At 37.2% G+C, this 19,626-nt stretch overlaps 1 pseudogene; it reads right to left on the reverse strand.

Annotated features, from left to right (window-relative positions):
• Positions 1–18,592, reverse strand: LOC129893318 (U11/U12 small nuclear ribonucleoprotein 48 kDa protein-like; annotated as a pseudogene).
• Between the last annotated feature and the right edge of the window lie 1,034 nt (positions 18,593–19,626).

The raw sequence follows: 19,626 nt of genomic DNA on the forward strand, positions 1-19,626 counted from the left end.
TGTAAACAAGTAAATCTTACTTTAATAACTTGTGTTTACACTTGTAGTTGTACATTGAAGCTTAACCAACAAACCAAAAGGATTTAGCATTAAAGTTGTGCAACAATATCTGTTCCAACAATAAAAAAGGAATTCTGCAAAATATGTTTATGTTTCAGGTCAAGTTATACCCAGCACTATGGAAAAGAACAACTTACTATATCATGTGCACATGAAGAACATTATCACTGGTGTTCTAGCCATACCCTAAGTCCACTTGAAAATCCAAGAGAAAATTATTTCTTTGGATAGGGAAAAAGGACGGAGAACAATAAATCTAAGATAATGCCAAGAAAAAACAATATAAAGGATACATGGAAGGATACAGAAGTGGATAAACTGCAGACACCTGCATGACTCCCTACTGCAAGGTTTTAAGGGGGGAAAACCAGCAAAAAGATTTCAGTCTTTCCTGAAAAAGCAAAATAAATCAAGTATCCAGGTTAGTCAAACCCGTAGCTGCTTACCTAGCCAATTTGACTGGTAGATCACAAAAAGCACCAGTCACAGGAAATTCTTACTGATAAGACCAGTCACAACAAATCTGATGGTGATGCCGTTCCAATATCAACACATTGCCAGATTAACCTGACAAACAGGGAACTAGCTACAATAGTGGGACATTTTGTCACAGTTTTTCTAAGGTCCTGACGGATCATATCAGTCTTCAAAATCATCAGAAGCATCCCTTGCCTTCCGTTTCTTGAAGTCAAAATGACGATCACCTCTCTCCCTATGTGGACTACTTTTGTCAATTGATTTGTGGTACCTCCTGCTGGAGCTTCTGGAAAAATTATATCTAGAATCATTTGAATAGTTTCTCTTCTCTTGGCTGATCGATGTTTCACGCAAATAGGCACCACTGCTTCGCTGATTTGGGCTTCTAGAGTAATCTTTTCTGTCCTGTCTGGACCTCCCATTACTTCTCTCGGCTACTAAATGTCGATGATGCCACTGAGATGCTTTTTCCATATTTTCAGGATAATCATATTTGAAATCTGTTGAATTGACTTCTCCATCAGTATGAAACTCTTCCCTATAATCACTCTCCCTTCCTTTGCTAAAAGAAGATGAATCCAGCTGCCTCTTTCCAGACTCAGCTTTATCCTTATAATAATTATCCAGTGTGTAGGATGCGGACGGCAGAACTTTGGTCTCTTCAGCTCCTTTTGTTGAGCAATTGATGGGATCTGCTTGCCTGAGTTCCTCCATGTATTCCTCAATTATGTCCCTCATAACCTAAAGGTAGAAGAGGACATCAATAAAGATGTCAAAGAAAAAGATGTATAAGGAACAGAAAGAAGTCACAGCTGAATACACAAAATGAGTAGACATGAAGATCGAGATCTGTAACGAGTGCAAATAATTGAAGTCCGCAAAGCTTTCTGCATTACCAGATGGGCATCAATAGAATTCTTCTTGGCAAATTGATTTTTGATTGGATTCAGGTCAATGATATACAAGACTTGATAGAAAAATAACAGAGAAAAACATACGGCCAAATCTTAAGAAGCAAAATGTACCTATGTTGTTGACCGCTTCAACTTTTTTCCACGATATGACATTCTTCTACGTTTATAATCCCTTTCCTCAGCTAATAATTCCTCCCTCGTTTTTGTTCTATTTGTGTCCTGAAAATGCCACGCAATATATTAAGAAAGGAGTTGGGATCTAATTGATAAAGTTAAAGTAACTGAAGCTTTGAAGTTTCATTACTACAACAACAACATACCCAGTGAAATCCCACTAAGTGGGGTCTGGAGAGGGTAGAGTGTACGCAGACCTTATCACTACCTTGAGGAGGTAGAGAGGTTGTTTCCGAAACACCCTCGGCTCAAGTGCCTCAAACCCAAGCAACAAAGACGGAGAAACAATGAAGAAAGCATGGCAGTTAATAAACAAAGCAAATGTAAAGTCTATAAGGAAGAAACAGTAACAACCACAAAATAGTGTGATAATAGAAGCACGATATACAACATAACATGCTAAACTTCCACTAACCTTCACCCCTACTAGCCTTCTACCCTAATACGCATCCACTCCTTCCTATTTTAATTACATATCACTAAATAATATTTTAATTCACCAATTTTAAGTGAATTTCGCATACTGAAGAATTTAAGTCACCGAATTTTAAGGAATCAAGGTCTGAAGTTTTATCATCTGAGTGTTTGACGCTAAGAGGGTATTTACTAGCTGCTTATAAGCCAAAATCGACCAAAAGCCATGAGTTTGGACACCCCTAACTTACGATTTTACAACTTATATGCACTTTTAGTTTGACAAAACCTTTTACGATGTCCTAATATGTTTTTTTTTAACTCTCTGAAGTACTCCACATAAAACATAACTTCTAATTATCTCTATATTTTTTCTCCATCATTTATCTGTTTTATGTAGAAATACTTTTAGATTTATAATTTTTGGCAAATAGCTTTAAGGATAATTCAGTCATTTTAACAGAAAAGTGTTTATCAATACCTTTTTACAAAACAAACTAATATCAAATTCAGCACTTCTATCCAAGCACGTACTTTTTTTAGAAGGTTATCCAAATATGTACTTGCTTATATATAAAATTTGTTTCAGCATCTAAAAGTGATTTTCATCACTTTATGCTTATCAACTAACCCAAAAGGGTAAGCTTGTGTTTGGACATGTGATATGAAATCATGATATCAAATCAACGCTTGGACATGCGATTTGGGATCACGATTTAAAATCCCAAATTCTCCACACAAAAAAAATGATTTGGGATTCCAAATTGTTATTTCAAAAAATATATATGTAAAATTAGACCCATAAGTTTATATTTTGTTAACCAAAAAAAGATCAATCATTTTAAATTTTACAAAAGAAAACTCATGCTTGGCGTGAAGAGATTGTCCATAATGTGAAAGGATTATTTTAAAGAATAACTAGTTAATACAATTGTTGGCTAGTAGATTTTTATAAAATTATGTGTATTTGCCTATTTGAATGTTTGCAATCACAAACATTTATTTATAAAAGAAACACGAAGATATGCGATCTATCAATACAGCGCCTTAGATATTTTGATATCTTGTTTATGAGCTACGGTTTGCTCATTTGGTAAAAATTGTATAAGAATAGGAGAAATTTTGATAGTTTCCACAAATTGTGGGGGGGTTTAGGTTTATTTATGAAAAAAATAATACAATTTAGAAAATTCAAATTGCATATCCAAACAAAAATTAAACTTCAAATCAATCTGATTTAAAATCATAATTCTATGTCGCATATCAAATGGGCCCCAAGTATAAAATATTTCATTCATTATGTAGATGGAAGCCAAAAATATTATTTAGTTTCTAACATCTAGTAAACCCACTTAGTGGAATTTCACTGGGTATGTTGTTGTTGTAACATCTAGTAAATTTCAAAATTTCTTACTCCCATAGTTTCAATTTGCTTGTTTGATCTTCACTTGGATGCTATTTTTAGAAGGCAAAAATGCTCGACGAATGGAGGTGGAGAACAATGGTTTCATTGTATAAGAACAAGGGTGATATCCAAAACTATAATAATTACAGGAATATCAAATTGTTAAGCCACACTATGAAGGTTTAGGAGATAGTGGTGGAGATGAGGGTGAGGAAAGGAGTGTCCATTTCTAAGAATCAATTTGGATTCATGTCTGAAGTCATCCATCTTATGCGGAGACTGATGAAGTATAGGGAAGGAAGAGGGACCTTCATATTATGGTGTTCATTGATCTTGAAAAAATATATAACAAAGTCTCGAGGGATGTTCTCTGTAGGTGTTTGGAGGCTAAAGGTGTCCCAATGAGGTATATTAGGGCGATAAAGGACATGTCCGATGGAGCTAAAAATCGAGTTAGAATGGTGGGAGGAGACTCGAAGCACTTTCCTACCAGGGATAAGTTCTTAGCCCTTTCCTATTTGCATTGGTGATGGATGAGTTGATGGGGTCTAGTGAGGAGTAGGGGTGGGCGTTCGGTATTCGGTTCGGTATTTTCAAAATTTAGATTCGATAATTCGGTAATCGGTAATTCAAAGTATATATCAAATACCGAACTTTCAAACTTCGGTTCGGTAATTCGGTAATCGGTAAATAAAAATTCGGTTCGGTACGGTATTCGGTAATACCCAAATTTCTGCATCTTATAAGATCAACACAAATGCAAGCACTTTTTTTTACAAGATAAGTAGCCACAAACCATCTTAAAATAAAACCTAAAACTAAAAGGCAACAACAGGCAGCAACAACAAAGTGCTTCAGCCTTCAGCTGCAACACACAACAACTAACAACAATACAACATAAGCTGCAAGCCTGCAACAATACACCAAGCAGCAGCAGCTCCCTACAGCACCTGCAACAGCATACAACATGCAACAACAACTAACAACATAAGCTGCAATAAGCTGCAAGCCTGCAACACTACACCCAGCACTGCCAGCAGCATCACACTACACACTACACACAACACCTCCTGCAGCAGGTACCTACAACAGCCACCAAAATAAGCAACAATCAGCAACAACACCACTTGCAGTACACCTGCAGCAGCAATAAGCCAATAATTGGCAGGAGCAACACAACAACAGTCAACACTACCTGCAGCAGCAGCACACTACACACAACACCACCACCATCTGTCTTGATGTTGCTTTATGTTCTAGTGAGTGGTTGTATGCTGAAGTACTTGTTCTTGGGGATTGTAGTTGTGTATTGTACCTGCACAAGTAAAAGAACAAGAAGAAAAGTACCTCCAATACTTCTGCACAGCAAACACTGTGCTGTGGTTCTGCAGGTCCATTGTGGACTTGTAGTTTGTCCTTGTATGCTGCATGTTGTTGGAGTTTTTGTGTGTTGTGGCTTGTAAACATGTCCCCAACTGTAACATGCTTTAATGTATCTCCAGATACCTGCAAATGCATAGAGACAAGCCAACAAGACCAAAAACAAATAGACACCAACCTCCTCATTATGCTTACGTCGGCTAACTTTTTCAAGGTCGCTCGACTAACGTTTCCAATTATCCATTTGAGGTGGAACTTCTTGGGCCTTGTAGTTACTGTATTTTCTGTGTTCTTGCAACATTTGGAGGCCTTTTGGACAAGCTGGAAGCTCCAAGTAGTGAATTGCTCCATTTGAAGACTTAAGTCGGCTAACTTTTTCAAGGTCGCTCGACTAACGTCTCCAATTATCCGTTTGGGATGAAATTTCTTGGGCTTTGCAACTACTGTATTTTCTGTATTCCTGCCCAGTTTGGAGTCAATTTGATGTTGCATGATGCTTTTGTTGGGGGCTGCAGCTGTGGCCTGTGCTGGAATTTTGATGGCTGTTGCTTGCTGCTGGCCTCTGCTGCTGCTGTTGGACTGCTTGTTTGTCCCAACTATAAGTTCAACATTGGAACAGCTGTGGCAAACTTCCAGTGTACCTGCAAACTTGAAACCAACAAGGAGGGTATTCCTAGTGCTGAGTGATCCTTCACCTGCTGTTGCTGTAATGTTGCTGCACCATGTGTTATTATTTGCTGTAGTGTGGTTGTACCAAGACTTACACCTGAATGTCCCTCCAGTTGTTGGGTGGTATGTTGCATATCTATAGGAACCTACACTTCCAAGAAAAGGAAGTAAAAGCAAGAAAAGATCTACTCTAGTCCTAAGCTGAAGGATTATAGTTGTTATTCTAAGGAAGTAATAAACAGGGGAGAGTTCCCTTTTTGTACACCAGTTTGCCATTCTAATAATGAATTTTTTGTGGACTTATCAAAAGAATAAGAATTGTGTGTATTTGAATATTTTTTTCCAGTTTTACCCGCCAGTAGACTGGTTGGTTGGGTCATGTTTGCCTTCAAGGTTCAGTCCAGACATTATTGAAGCAGTTCTAAATGATCTCAGAAATAAGAGAAAGACAGAGAGAACATGCTGCTTATGATTTTTCCGAAAAGATCAAAACTTTAGATTTTTTTCATTTTCTTCATACAAAGAGCAATGTTCAACAGATATACAAATAACGCTGGTGGAAGAAAACTTGTCTGAGCTTCAAAAAAATTCAGCTCGTCTAAATCAGCCACTAACTCCAAAGCCACTAATTTCTTATACCAATTTTGTTTCGCCTTCAGAGCCTCTTCCCGATAAACTCCAAAGCCACTAATTTCTTATACCAATTTTGTTGAAGAAGATTCAGCCATAACCAAAAAAGCTTTTGCTTTCCTGTGAAGCTACTTTTTCTTTTTTTTTTTACTTTCCCATGAGACGATGACTGTCGACTGATGAGTGATGACTGATGACGAGTTGACGACGAGAACTGAGAAGTGAGAAACTGAGAAGAAGTGAAGAAGAACTGAAGAAGTGAAGAACTGAAGAAGAAGAAGAAGAAGTGAAGAACAGAGAACTGAGAAGAAGAGAAAGTGAGAAACAGAAATAAAGAATAACATTTAACCCTAGCTAAATGGATTTTTGTTGTAATCTTGTAATGTTGTTGGACTGGGCTGTTGTTATTGGGTTAGCGATTTGGGCTGAATTAAAATATTTCATAAAGGGCTTAGGCCCAACACATATAATAGACTATTAATAGTGGACTAGTCATATTAATTACGGTATTCGGTATTTACCGAAATACCGAATGGAAAAAAATTAAATATCGAAACCGAATACCAAAATTGTGGACTTTTGGTACCGATTACCGAACCGAATTACCGAATACCGAATACCGAAATACCAAAATAGTCGGTTCGGTTCGGTAATTCGGTTTTCGGTATTTTATGCCCAGCCCTAGTGAGGAGGAGGTTCCTTGGTGTATGTTATTTGTAGACGACATAGTATTGGTTGATGAGACACGAGACAGAGTTAATGTTAGGTCGGAGGTTTGAAAACAAACTCTAAAGTCCAAAGGATCAAGTTGAACAGGACTAAAACAGAGTATTTGGAGTGCAAATTCAGTGTTGAGTAGATGAAGCGGACGTGGAAGCACGGCTTGCCACATAGACTAAATCCAAGAGAGAGAATTTAAGTATCTTGGGTCCATAATCCTGGGTAGTGAGGACATCGAAAATGATGTCACACATTGCATTAAGTAACATGGATGAAATGGAGGCTTGCCTCTGGAGTCTGGTGTGATAAGAAGGTACCACCTAAACTTAAAAATAAGTTTTACAAAATGGTGGTTAGACCGTCCTTGTTGTATGGGATAGAGTGTTGGTCAATCAAGAACTCACATGTTTAGAAAATGCATATTGCAGAAATGAGAATGTTGAGATGGGTGTGCGAGCAAACTAGTAGCGACAAGATTAGGAGTAAGGTTATCCAGGAGAAGATAGGAGTTGCTTCTGTGGGGGACAAGATGTTGAAAGCGAGACTGAGATAATTTGGGCATGTGCAAAGGAGCTGCAAGAGGCTGGTTGTAGGGGGTACCCAAAGGGGGTAGAGGTGATTAGACAGGACTTGGTGCAGCTTCATATTACTGAGGACACGATTCTAGATAGGAATGAGTAGAGGTCGCGTATTAGGGTAGAAGGTTAGTAGGGGTGAAGTGTCATCTTGCCGTGCGTAGGTTTAGGCTTGTTAGTGCTTGTCGTGATACTAGTCGTACCTTTGTAATTCTTGTCATATTTTGTGTATTGTGTTTCTATTATCACACTATTTTGTTGTTATTATTTCTTGTAGACTTTACACTGTATTTCTTATTAACAACTATGCTTTCTTCATTTTTTTCTTCTTCTTCGACTTGGGTTTGATGCACTTGACCGAGGGTCTTTTGGAAATAGTTTTTCTACCTTCTCAAGGTAGTGAAGTAAGGTCTGCATAGACTACCTCCCTAGACCCCACTTAGTGGGATTTCAGTGGGTATGTTGTTGATTTTAACAGACTTAAGAAAGTAAATAAAACTTTTGAATTTGTGGTCCTAGCCTAAACTGACTTGCAATACTCACAGGAAAAGAGATGTCAGGTCTAGTCACTATGAGATAATTCAACTTTCCAACCAGCCGTTTATACCTTTCAGGATTACTGAGTGGCTCCCCCTGTCCTGGAAGGAGTTTAACATTCAAATCCATAGGAGTGTCAATGGGTCTACATCCCGTCATTTCTGTCTCCTCAAGAATGTCTAAGGCATACTTGCGTTGAGAAATAACAATACCTGATCTAGACTGAGCAACCTCAATACCTAGAAAATACTTCACTCAGTTGTCTTTAGTCTGGAAATGTTGAAAGAGATGCTTCAAATTAGTGAGATACCATTTTGATCATTGCCGGTGATAACGACATCATCAACGTAAACAACTATATAAATACACAGATTTGGTGCAGAATGCCGATTAAAGACTAAGTGTCAGCTCCACTACGAGTCATGCCAAACTGTTGAATTACTATGTTGAACCTCCCAAACCAGGTTCGAGGAGACTATTTCAAACCATAGAGTGACCTACGCAATCGATGTACAAGGGTACTAGACTCCCCGAGCAACAAAACCAGGTGGTTGCTCCATATAGACTTCTTTCTCAAGATCACCATGCAAAAAAGCATTATTAATGTCCAACTAATGAAGAGGCCAATGACGAACAGCAGCCATAGATAGAAAAAGACGGACAGATGCTATTTAGACACGGAAGCGAAAGTGTCACTATAATCTAGCCCAAAAATCTGAGTATACCCTTTGACAATAAGGCGAGCCTTCAGTCGATCCACCCGACCGTCTAGGCCAATTTTGACTGCTTAAACCCAACGGCAACCAACAGTTGATTTACCTATAGGAAGGGAAACAAGCTCCCAAGCACCACTCGTATGTAAAGCAGACATCTCATCAATCATAGCCTGCCTCCATCCAAAATGAGAAAGTGCTTCACCTCTAGTCTTAGGATTGGAAATAAAAGACAAAGATGATACAAAGGCATAATGTGGTGAGGATAGACGATGATAACTCAAGAAAGCATAATGTGGGTTCGCATTTCGAGTGGATCGTATACCTTTTTAAAGTACAATCGGTTGGCTAGGAGGAGGCAAGTCCACAGTAGGAGCAGGGTCTTGCACATAACATAAATCATCTAAGACTACAACTGGACGCGGACAACGATGATAAGTCAGGAGTGGTGGCACTACAACTGGAGATGTAGGATAGACCATAGATTCCTCAAAAGTTGCTACAGGTAAGACCTAAGGTATGGGTAAAACCTCAGATACATTAGGATGATCAGAAGATGTATAGTAAGGTTGAGACTCAAAGAATGTGATATCGACAGACATAAGGTATCGATGAAGTTCAGGTGAATAACAACGATACCCTTTTTGAACTCGAGAGTAAAAAAGGAAGACACATTTAAGGGCATGAGGTGCTAATTTATCTTTCCCTAGGGCTAAGTTATGAACAAAGCATGTGCTTCCAAAGACACGAGGGGGGATAGAGTAAAGACATGACTGAGGAAACAAAATGAAATGTGGAACCTGATTCTGAATAGATGATAAGGGCATTCTATTAATTAAATAACAAGACACAAGGACTGCATCTCCAGAAAAGCGCAACAGAACATGAGATTCAATGAGAAGAGTGCGAGCGGCCTCAATGAGATGCCCATTCTTCCTCTCTGCTACACCATTTTGTTGAGGGGTGTATGGACAAGATGTTTGGTGAATAATTCCATGGTGAGTCATAAACTCCTGAAATTGGGAGGATAAGTATTCTAAGACAGTATCACTCCAAAAAGTACAAATAGAAACTCCAAATTGATTTTGTATTTCAGCAAAGAAACTTTTGAATATAGAAAATAACTCAGAGCAATCTTTCATTAAGAAAACCCAAGTGCATCTTGAATAATCATTAATGAAACTAACAAAATAACGAAATCCTAAGGGTGAACTAACTCTACTAGGACCCCAAATATTAGAATGAACTCATGAAAAAATAGACTTGGAATGACCCTCAGTACTACGTGAAAATGTAGCACGAGTGTGTTTCCCAAGTTGACACAACTCACAGTCTAAACTAGACAAACTAGACAAACTAGGCACCATCTTTTGCAGCTTGGATAGACTCGGATGTCCCAAACATTTGTGAATTAGGTCTGGAGGATCTGTAACGGAGCATGTTGTAAAGGTATTTAAAGAGGTAAGATAGTAAAGGCCTTGTGATTCATGCCCTGTGCCAATCGTCTGTTCCGTACTGCGGTCCTGCATGAGAAAAAAATCATCAAAAAGAATATGCCACAATATAAGACACGTGTCAAACGACTAACAGATGCCAGATTAAAAGGAGAGCCAGGGACATAAAGAACAGAATTTAGAGTGACAGAAGATAAGGGTTTGGCTTTGCCAACCCCTTTTGGTTTTGTTTGGATCCCATTCGCTAAAGTAATAGCTGGATGAGATTGTGAATAAACAATATCAGACAAAAGTGATTTATTACCAGAGATATGCTCGGAAGCGCCTGAGTCCATGACCCGAACCAAGAGTACTAGATTGTGAAACACAAGCGAAAGAATTACCCGCAACAGAAACATCGGTTGTGCAACTGAAGCTACTTGTGGTGACATTTGCTTACTTGCTCAATACTGAAGGAACTCATCATATTTTGTATGAGCAATATGAGCATTATTGGATGATTGATTAGGCTAAGCCATAGATGCTACTTGTGGAGATGTCTGCTTACTTGCACGATTTCGAAGGAACTCATTATATTCCATTAGAGCAATAGAATCATAACTTGGTGGTGGACCATGCAAAATATAACATATGTCACGAGTGTGCCTAAGTTTATGACAATTACACTTGGATCGAGGTTTTCCAAAACACCCTCCTCCTCACCGATTCTCCATAGATTGATATGTTCGTTTTTCTTTGGTTTGAGATACAAAAACAAAGGAGTCAATGGTGGGTGATGAGGCTACTTTGTGATTGGGAGGCCCAACAAGACGAAGTAGACAAGAGAATAATTCATCTATTATAGGAACTACAGGACTAGCTCGAATCTGATCATTCACTGAATCATGGTCAGTAGGAAGTCCAGCAAGAGTAAGAATTAGAAACGTTTTTCTGTGCGCTTGTTGTTTTTCCACATTCGTAGTAACTGGCATCAACATTTCAAATTCCTCTATAACTGCTTGTAACTGTCCCAAATAAGTAGACATATCGGAATCTTGTTTTTTTAAGTTAGTCATTCGAGATATCACATCATAGAATCGAGATATGTCATTAGTGTATAAAGCACGGGCCTTTTCCCAAACTGAATAACATGTCTGGGATGGGCGAAACAAGGGCATCAACTTGGAATCGATAAATCGCCATAGAGACTACATAATTAAGCATCAACCTTCACCCATTGTGCTTTGACTTTTGCATCTTCCTCACTAGCCTTGGCCTTTTCATCTACCACACAAACATTATTGGTTAAGTGATCTTGGACGCCTTGACCCTTACACCACAGCTCAACCGAGGAAGCCCATGCTAAATAATTTGAGCTTCCCATTAATGATTTCGAAGTAATCATAGGGCTTGAACTTCCTATATTTTTAGAGCCAAAAATATCAATCCCAAAAGACATTATGAAATATATAGAGAGAGAGGAATCTAGAAAAAAAAAAGTTCAGTCGCCGGAAATCGAAAAGACAGATCTGACTGTCGAAATCTGGTTTGAAAACCCTGATTTCGATGAAAACTGGCTAAAAATTATTGGAACCCTAATTTGGGGGCTCGAATCTGGACAAAATTGGCTGGGGTTTGGTCGGAAAAACTGGACGACCCCAACCGAGAAAAAAAAACTCAAAAATAACTGATCGAAGAAGCCTCACGCGTCGGCGTGTAAACCAGATCTCGCCGAAAAATTTCACCTTCGAACAGCGCGTGAAGTATTGTTTTCCGGTGGTGCTGGCTGGGTTTTGGTCGCCTGAGCTTTTTGAGCTTTGTAATGGTGTTGGTTTTCTCACAACACCCACTGAACAAAAAACTAACAGCCCCCAAAAGTCGCCGGAAAAATAATTGACACACGGTGACTTGAAGTTTCTCACCAACGCTCTGAACCATGTGAGAAATATAGAAAAAAATATTATTGAATTGTGTAAGGACAATACTACATAAAGACCCTATTTATAGACACTATAAACCAATTCTTTTCCAAGTAGGATACTATAAACTATTCTTATTTCTATTCCTATTCTAAGTAGGATTGTGTACACCTATTCCTATTCTAACATAGCATTTTAGCTTAAAATTAAGTGCTTATAAGCATTTTTTTTAACTTACCCAAACACTCCAAAAGTGCTTAAAAGTTATTTTAACTTAAAAATACTTAAAATAAGTCAATCCAAACGGGCTCTAAAATGAAACGTTAGGCAAACAAATTGAAACAGAGTGGGTATATTTTTTTATGACAAGAAAAACCCGCAGCCGCTACCCTTTGGGTGCGCACAGGGTAAAACCGTCGCTCCTATGCAATAGCTCACAAACGACACAGGAGACGTAAGCCGCACTAGGCAAGTCCGGTGCGACGAGCTCGGCCCAAAAGGCAAACCCCATGCTTTCACTGGCAACGGGTTTCGAACTTGAGACCTCCAACATGGAAGTCCCAAGCCCAAACCATTGGGCCACCCCGAAGGGTAAACAGAGGGGGTATATATTAATATTCCTTTGTTTGAAAATTTTATTTATATTACTTAGAGCCCGTTTGGATAGGCTTAAAAAAAGTAACTTTTATGTATAAAGTGCTTTTAGAACTTTAAAGTGCTGAAAGTTATTTTTATAAATAAGCAGTTGAGTGTTTGGATAAAAGTGCTTATGATGTGAATTTTAGGGTTAAAAGAATAAAAAAAGATAGTTTGAGAATTTAGTTAAAATATAAAGGATATAAAAGTAATTTTCATGGTCAAAGAAAATGACTTTAAGCACTTTGGAAAAAAAAGTTAGAAATCCTAACTTTTCATTTCTGACTGACTTTAAGAACTTTATGGCTTAAAGTCAGCATTAGGCAAACACGTCCAAAAGCTAAAAAGGGGCTTTAAGTTGGTTTTGACCAACTTAAAGCCAATCCAAACGGGCTCTTAATCTATACAAATCCAAATAATTATCAAAAATAGCTTTTAATATGAGCTTTTAGTTTGTAAGAGATGCATTTATATGATATTTTGTGATTGCTCATCCTCCATTATGTGATAACCCAAATTTGTCTCAGCTATAAAAAATTTAAGAAATTGTAAATGCCACTTGGGGGTTATTTGGTTCATGGACTAGTTGAGATTCTGGTGCGGGTATAGTTCTACGGAGGTTAATAATACTTGTACACCTGAGGAGGATATAAGTTCTTCTGTGTTGCAACCAATATGAGATAAAAGCTCAATTACCGTATAAGTTATCTGGAAACGAAAATGTCATCAAACACGAGATAAATAATACTACCATGACTATTTTTTCTAACCACTCCAACCAAAGGACCTTATATGTAATAAGTGATCTTAAATTTCACATCAAATTTCTATTGTGCAGCAAGCATAAATTGGTCCTTTGCAACCTTCACTACTAGCAGAAGTGAACTGCTGTCACACCATAACTTCCGCAAACAGATTGACTAACAAGCGCAATGAATTCAAAACTTCGAGCCAGACATATACAACTTGAAACGCATTCCAGTTTTGTATTATTTTTCCAATTAGCACATTAAACTTTCAAAAATAACAGTCTTTTTGGTAGCACGTTGATATTCATTACTAGAAGAGACCACGAAGAAAGGATAAAACAGAAAGCATATATTCATTTGTTATATTCTGTTAGGTCGAATTTTCTCAAGAAGATCTGAAGGGCTGAAAAAACAGAAATATAAGCAAACAATGTTCTTTTATGTTTAACCTCGCAAAAGCAGAAACCACTTCTGTCCCAAATGTTGATTCTACACTGGTTATCGCCGTAGGGTTATATATAGTTATTGCTTCAAGATCAGTAACGACTCAAAGTACCATTTGACAAGCAAACACACCTGATTATTTCGCGAACGCTGCCACAGAAGTCCATCATGTTCAAGCAGAGCTTTGTAATTAGGGCGTTTTTGTCGTTCCTCATCTGCTTTATTCGAAATATAAGTGTGCTCCATCAACCTGCAAAGGAAACTGCTTAGCAATATACTATAGGAAAAAATTTTAGTATATTTTTATTTCATGCTTGAAGAAAAAAGTGAGATCAGAAAAACCAGCAATAAAATACTCCTGTTCTTGACGCCTTTGCACAAATTGTCCACGATTTATCTTTGCACATCACTATTTTAATACGCATGTTTGGTCAATCTTCTAAACTAGCTTATTTTGAAAAGGCTTTTTCTACAAAAAGTGTTTTTCAAAAAAGTACTCTTAGTGTGGAGCAGTTAGTGTTTAACTAATCAATTTGAAAAGAACTTTGGAGAAGCAACTAGTTTGGCCAAGATTTTAGAAAGTGCTTCTAAGTGTATTTTCTCAAAAATAACTTTAAAAAAGGTACTTCTAAAAACAACTTCTGCTACTTCCCAAAATCACTTATTTTCTCCTAAAAGCTTGGCCTAGCACCTCACTTTTTAAAAATAAGCACTTAGCTTCGCAAAAGCTTGGCCAAAAAGACTTAAGTATTTTGTCGCAGATCAGAGGCCTGGCAAGAACTTTTTTATTCATCTTCATATAAATCATTTGTGAGACAGATACAACTTCTTAAGTATTTTATCGCAGACCAGAGAACTGGCAAGAACTTTTTTATTCGTCTTCATATAAATCATTTGTGAGACAGATACAACTTTCTACATAGTTCAAGATATGCTCTTCACCCCTTCAACTTTATCTTTTTTTTATATGCCTCTAGAGGATGGTCATTATAAATCCAGTCAAAACTCTGGGTTAGTAGAAAAATCATTAATGAATCATAACTTCAAATTGAACCAAGTTAATTTATCAACTTTTGACATCAATGCATAGATTATTCTTCTCAATAGAAAGTATGCACCTGTCCCAAAAAAAGCTCAAGTGTTGAAGAAAATGGTCAGTAATATGAAAACAAAAACCAATAAACACTTAACAGTAACTGATTTTTTGTGTTTTTCCTTTTCCTTTTTTTGGGAAAATAGGCAGAGGCTAATGTCTGTAGGAGTCCCAAGGTACTCGTCGAACAAATGTTGTGATACACATCTAGACATGTGGACATATTCGGAATACTATTCTAAGAAGAGCAAAGGTAATATACCGTTGGTAAGCTGGAAGTGATGGTAAACTCATTAATGCTTTGAGGTTTTCTTCAAGCATAGATCGTTCATGCAATGCTGCAACAGCTGCTGCTACTTGGGATACAGAAATCGAGCTTTTAGAGAGTGTTTCATCCGATACATTTATTCCCTCATTCCCCATTCTACTTTTAAGTGGTTCACCACTTTCCTGTGGGTCTTGAAGGTTTTCATCCCCACTTTTCATATCAGTAGATTCATTGAACATAGAAGAACTAAATGCACAATCACAGATACATTGTTTTAGCATATTGATAGCAAACAATTTCCCATTCATTTCGCCATATAACATGGAAAGTTGGGTTCCCAACCACACCAAGACTTGAACTAAGACAGGACACTTAAAACTCTGGTTACTCAAAATTGATTCCTCAGCTTCTCCATTGCAAAATGTACTAGCTAAATCAATAGCTTCCCTAACTATATCCTTCAAACAAAGCTTAAACAGTACAAGTATATGATCCCTCATTGCTAAATCAAGTACAACACTATAATACCTAGTTGAATTAGCAACTACCCATGTAGATAAACACTCCACACTAGTCATCCCTAATTCTAAAATTGCACGAAGAACACGATATGAATACATAAAAGGAAACTCATCCCAACGATCCGTTTCATTCCTAATTGCATAAACCTCCGAAGGAAGAAGCTGAATAACAATTTCTTTCGAAAATATCATCAAATTTTCACCAAAATTAGCAAATTCTGAAGATAAAACTGTGGGCAAAGTCAGCATTGGAGGAGTGGCATTTTCTCCCCTAATAGGAAAATAAACAACCCCAGGACAATTAGAATAGAAAAAAGTGGGATTTTCAAAATCGAGGTAGGTTTCAAGAGAGAAGCAAAGATCAGATTGAGATTCGCATAAGGGTAAGGTAAAGGAATTGGATGAGTGAAGGGTTTGGGGGTATTTGAGGTTTTGGATTAGGGTTTGAATGTACTCGACGGATGAAGAGGAAATGGGTGGGCAATGAAGGGAGTGAGAGAAGAGGGAAGAAAGGGGAAGACGATGGTTGCGATTGAAAGGACATGGGATTAGAGTTGGAGAGGGGGAGGGAGAGGGAACAAGAAGGGTTATAGGAAGAAGAGAGGAGAGAGAGTGGAGAGTAGTTGAAGAGAGATTGAGGAGAGATGTAAGGGATGAGAGAGCACTAGGAAGATCATTTGTCGGAGCACTGGTTGCAGTGTGGTGGTGAAAGTAAGGTGGTGGTGGCGGAAAGGTGCACGATGGTTGCAGTGGTAGTGGCGGCGGAAAGGTGGAGGACGATGGCAGTGGTAATGGTGGCATCGGACGAAATGGATTCATTTCGTCCTTAATGCTCGGCCGAGATTTTGACGAGTTTTGTATAGTGTATACTGTATAGTAAGGGGTCGTTTAGTACAGCGAATTAGAAGATGTTCTTTTTTTGGTAATAAAGGATTTATTTAATAAATATACGTAGGAGTCATTATAAAATAGTGTTCGTCTTGTTTCTATCAAATACAGAAATAATAAAAGCAGGGGGAATGAGGTACATCATTAAGCTTCCAAAAATATCTAATTCACATCCTTTCTTTGCTAGTTGATCCGCTACTCTATTAGCTTCTCTGAAAACATGCTTGATTGATACCCTTTTTGCCTTAGTTAGTAGGTACCTGCAATCTTCAATCAAATTTTGGTGGGAGCAACATTTGTTAAATAGCATGTTAATAAGATCTTTGCAATCAGTTTCGATGATTAGAAGTATTAAGTTTCCCGTAGTGCAATTTTTAGCACGTAATATAGTGCTAGTGCTTCCATATATATGTTCATAGCAATGTAGACACCCATGTTGAAGTCTGTTATCCATTCTTTGTTCTTGTCTCTGAATACCCCCCCAATTCCTCCTACCTGGGTTGGAGGTACATGCACCATCAATATTAAGTTTTAAAAAGTCGCTATCTGGTGGTTCCCATTTCACATAGATGAGTCTACTTTCTTTGTTGAGAATAGTTTTGTTCGTCATAAGCTTGTGACCCAATCAAAAAATCATACTGGGACTAAATTGTCATTACTTAGTCTTGAACAATTAACTCTTTAGCTAGGATAAGCTCAATTGGCATAATGAAAAGCATTATAACAATATAAAAATTTAATCATGCACTTTTTGCAAGAAGCTGTAGCATAATAACCAATGTATTTATTCAAAGCTTGCATCTATTAAAACAAGAAAAAGGAAGTTATCAAGTTAAGGAAAATTCTGAGCAAATCTATTAACTTGAAAATCAACAGATACACATCTAGCCAGTTATGTTCTAATTTCAAAAGTTGGTACGCAATTTTATGTGCATTTAAATTTTGGAACCAGTGAATACATCTTCTGAGCAAATGGCATGATGAAAAACTTGTGTAGATCCAAATTGTATATAGCGACATAATAATGAAAAGATGCCATGATTGGCACATAAGGAGACCTGTTAACTCAATTATCGAGAGAAATATCTAGTGGGTACCGCTAAGTGCCATTTTTCATGAGCTCTTTAGTGCAAAATGTAATTAAGACGACTATAATCTGAAAAAACAGAACAATATCTATTTAATGAACCTAAAACCACTATAATCTTAAAAAAACAGACTTTAACAGGAACAAAATCACGTCATACGAGAGTAATTTAATCAGTAAAGCAGCAGAACAGTAGCTAAAGTCAACATTGAAATCAATTCGATACTCATAGGTTAAAATCAGTCAGCTTAGCAACTCATTTTAATTCAAGCTCAACCAAAAAAATCTCCAATACAGGTTCTGAAAAAAATGTAAATACTGAATCAATTTCAACATTTAATGTAGCACAGTGATAGGTAACAAGAACTCGAGCATTGATACTACAATAACTCTAATAGAACTAGATGGTATAGCCTTATTATTGAGCAGTGATGGCACTTTGAAGTGAGAAAAGCACAAATCAACTCAATGCTGAACGCAATCACATAGCCTCATACGATGAACTGAAGGGATGTTTAAATCGATAAACTGACCATATCACAAATTCATAATCAACAGTCAATGAAAAACACTCCTAAAAATCCGAACACTTAATCATTTCCATACCATCAGGAATCAAGTAGCCATCAACATGTAAGCTAGGCAACAATTACTTCACGATGAAGGAAATAAAATGAGAAAAGAAAGAAATATTACCTTTTCAAGAGCAGCGACCTGGGTCTCGATCTGAATAAAAATGCTTTCCACCGACACTAAGTCTTGATTCGAGAAGCAGAAACAAAACGAGATTTCGATTGTGGTCTTCTCCAAATATAGGATTAGGGAATTTTATGTTTTTCTTTGGTAAAAGGGAAATGTGTTCTTCAGTGTCTTTTATTTTCAGAAAAATAACCCAACCCTCTCAATTGTGTAGGAACCCCAAATTATATAGGGCGAGATTAAGGCTATAAAGGGGGGGGGGGATTAATTTTTTTGGAAAAATTACCTAAATACATAATTTATTTTACCATATTTTCTAAAATTTCTTACCATTTGAAAAAATTATAAAAATCCCTACTTTCTCCTATTTTCTGATACATTACTGTATGCGATGTATCAGTCGGATACATCACTTTATGTGATGTATTAGGACGTTAGATACATCACTTTACGTGATGTATCGGTCGGATAAATCACTTCACGCAATGTATCAGGACGTACGTGATGTATCTGGATGTGATCAAAAAGAAGGAATTTCGGGTAATTTTTAAAAGAGTAGGTATAGAGTGTAATTGGGAAGAATCACTATGGGATTTAGGTAAAATGCCCTAAATATTTTGGGGTTTTTGGATTAGGATGAGTTTGAAATTCGAAAGTTCCTCCAAAATGAGGAATATGCTGAATTGATACCAAAATATCCCTAAATTCTCAACAAAAATAGATGAATTTGAAGCAACGTGGACGTCTTGATCGATTCAAGCATCCTTGACACTCGACGTGGCACAAATAAAGCGAGCCAAGGGCGAGACAATGCAGATGTATGTGAGGTGTGCATATGGGGAATAAGCGTATACGCCTAGAGTATTGTACACGTTTGGGTTTCTATACGCGCTTGGTAATAAAGTTGGGGAATTGGGCATACTGTAGATGGGTTTTGGGGGATTTTGGGCCATTGGTATTGAGGAAAATTTATCTAACTAGGCAAAATTTTGCAATTTATTCATTGAAAATAACTACACTTTCAAAAAAATAATTAAAAAGAATAATATTTTTGTCAAATAGCAAATTAATGGTATCCTAAATCAATTCCTAAATTAACTTATTGTTATCCCACATTTTATGCCCAATTTGATTTTTTACACTTTCTTTCTATTCTCTCAAACTTTCTCTCTCCAATTTCAAATTAATTCAAAGCTGAAATATTTTCTCTCTCTATTTCCC

This window comes from Solanum dulcamara, chromosome 6 (assembly GCF_947179165.1).
Source record: "Solanum dulcamara chromosome 6, daSolDulc1.2, whole genome shotgun sequence".
NCBI lineage: Eukaryota > Viridiplantae > Streptophyta > Magnoliopsida > Solanales > Solanaceae > Solanum > Solanum dulcamara.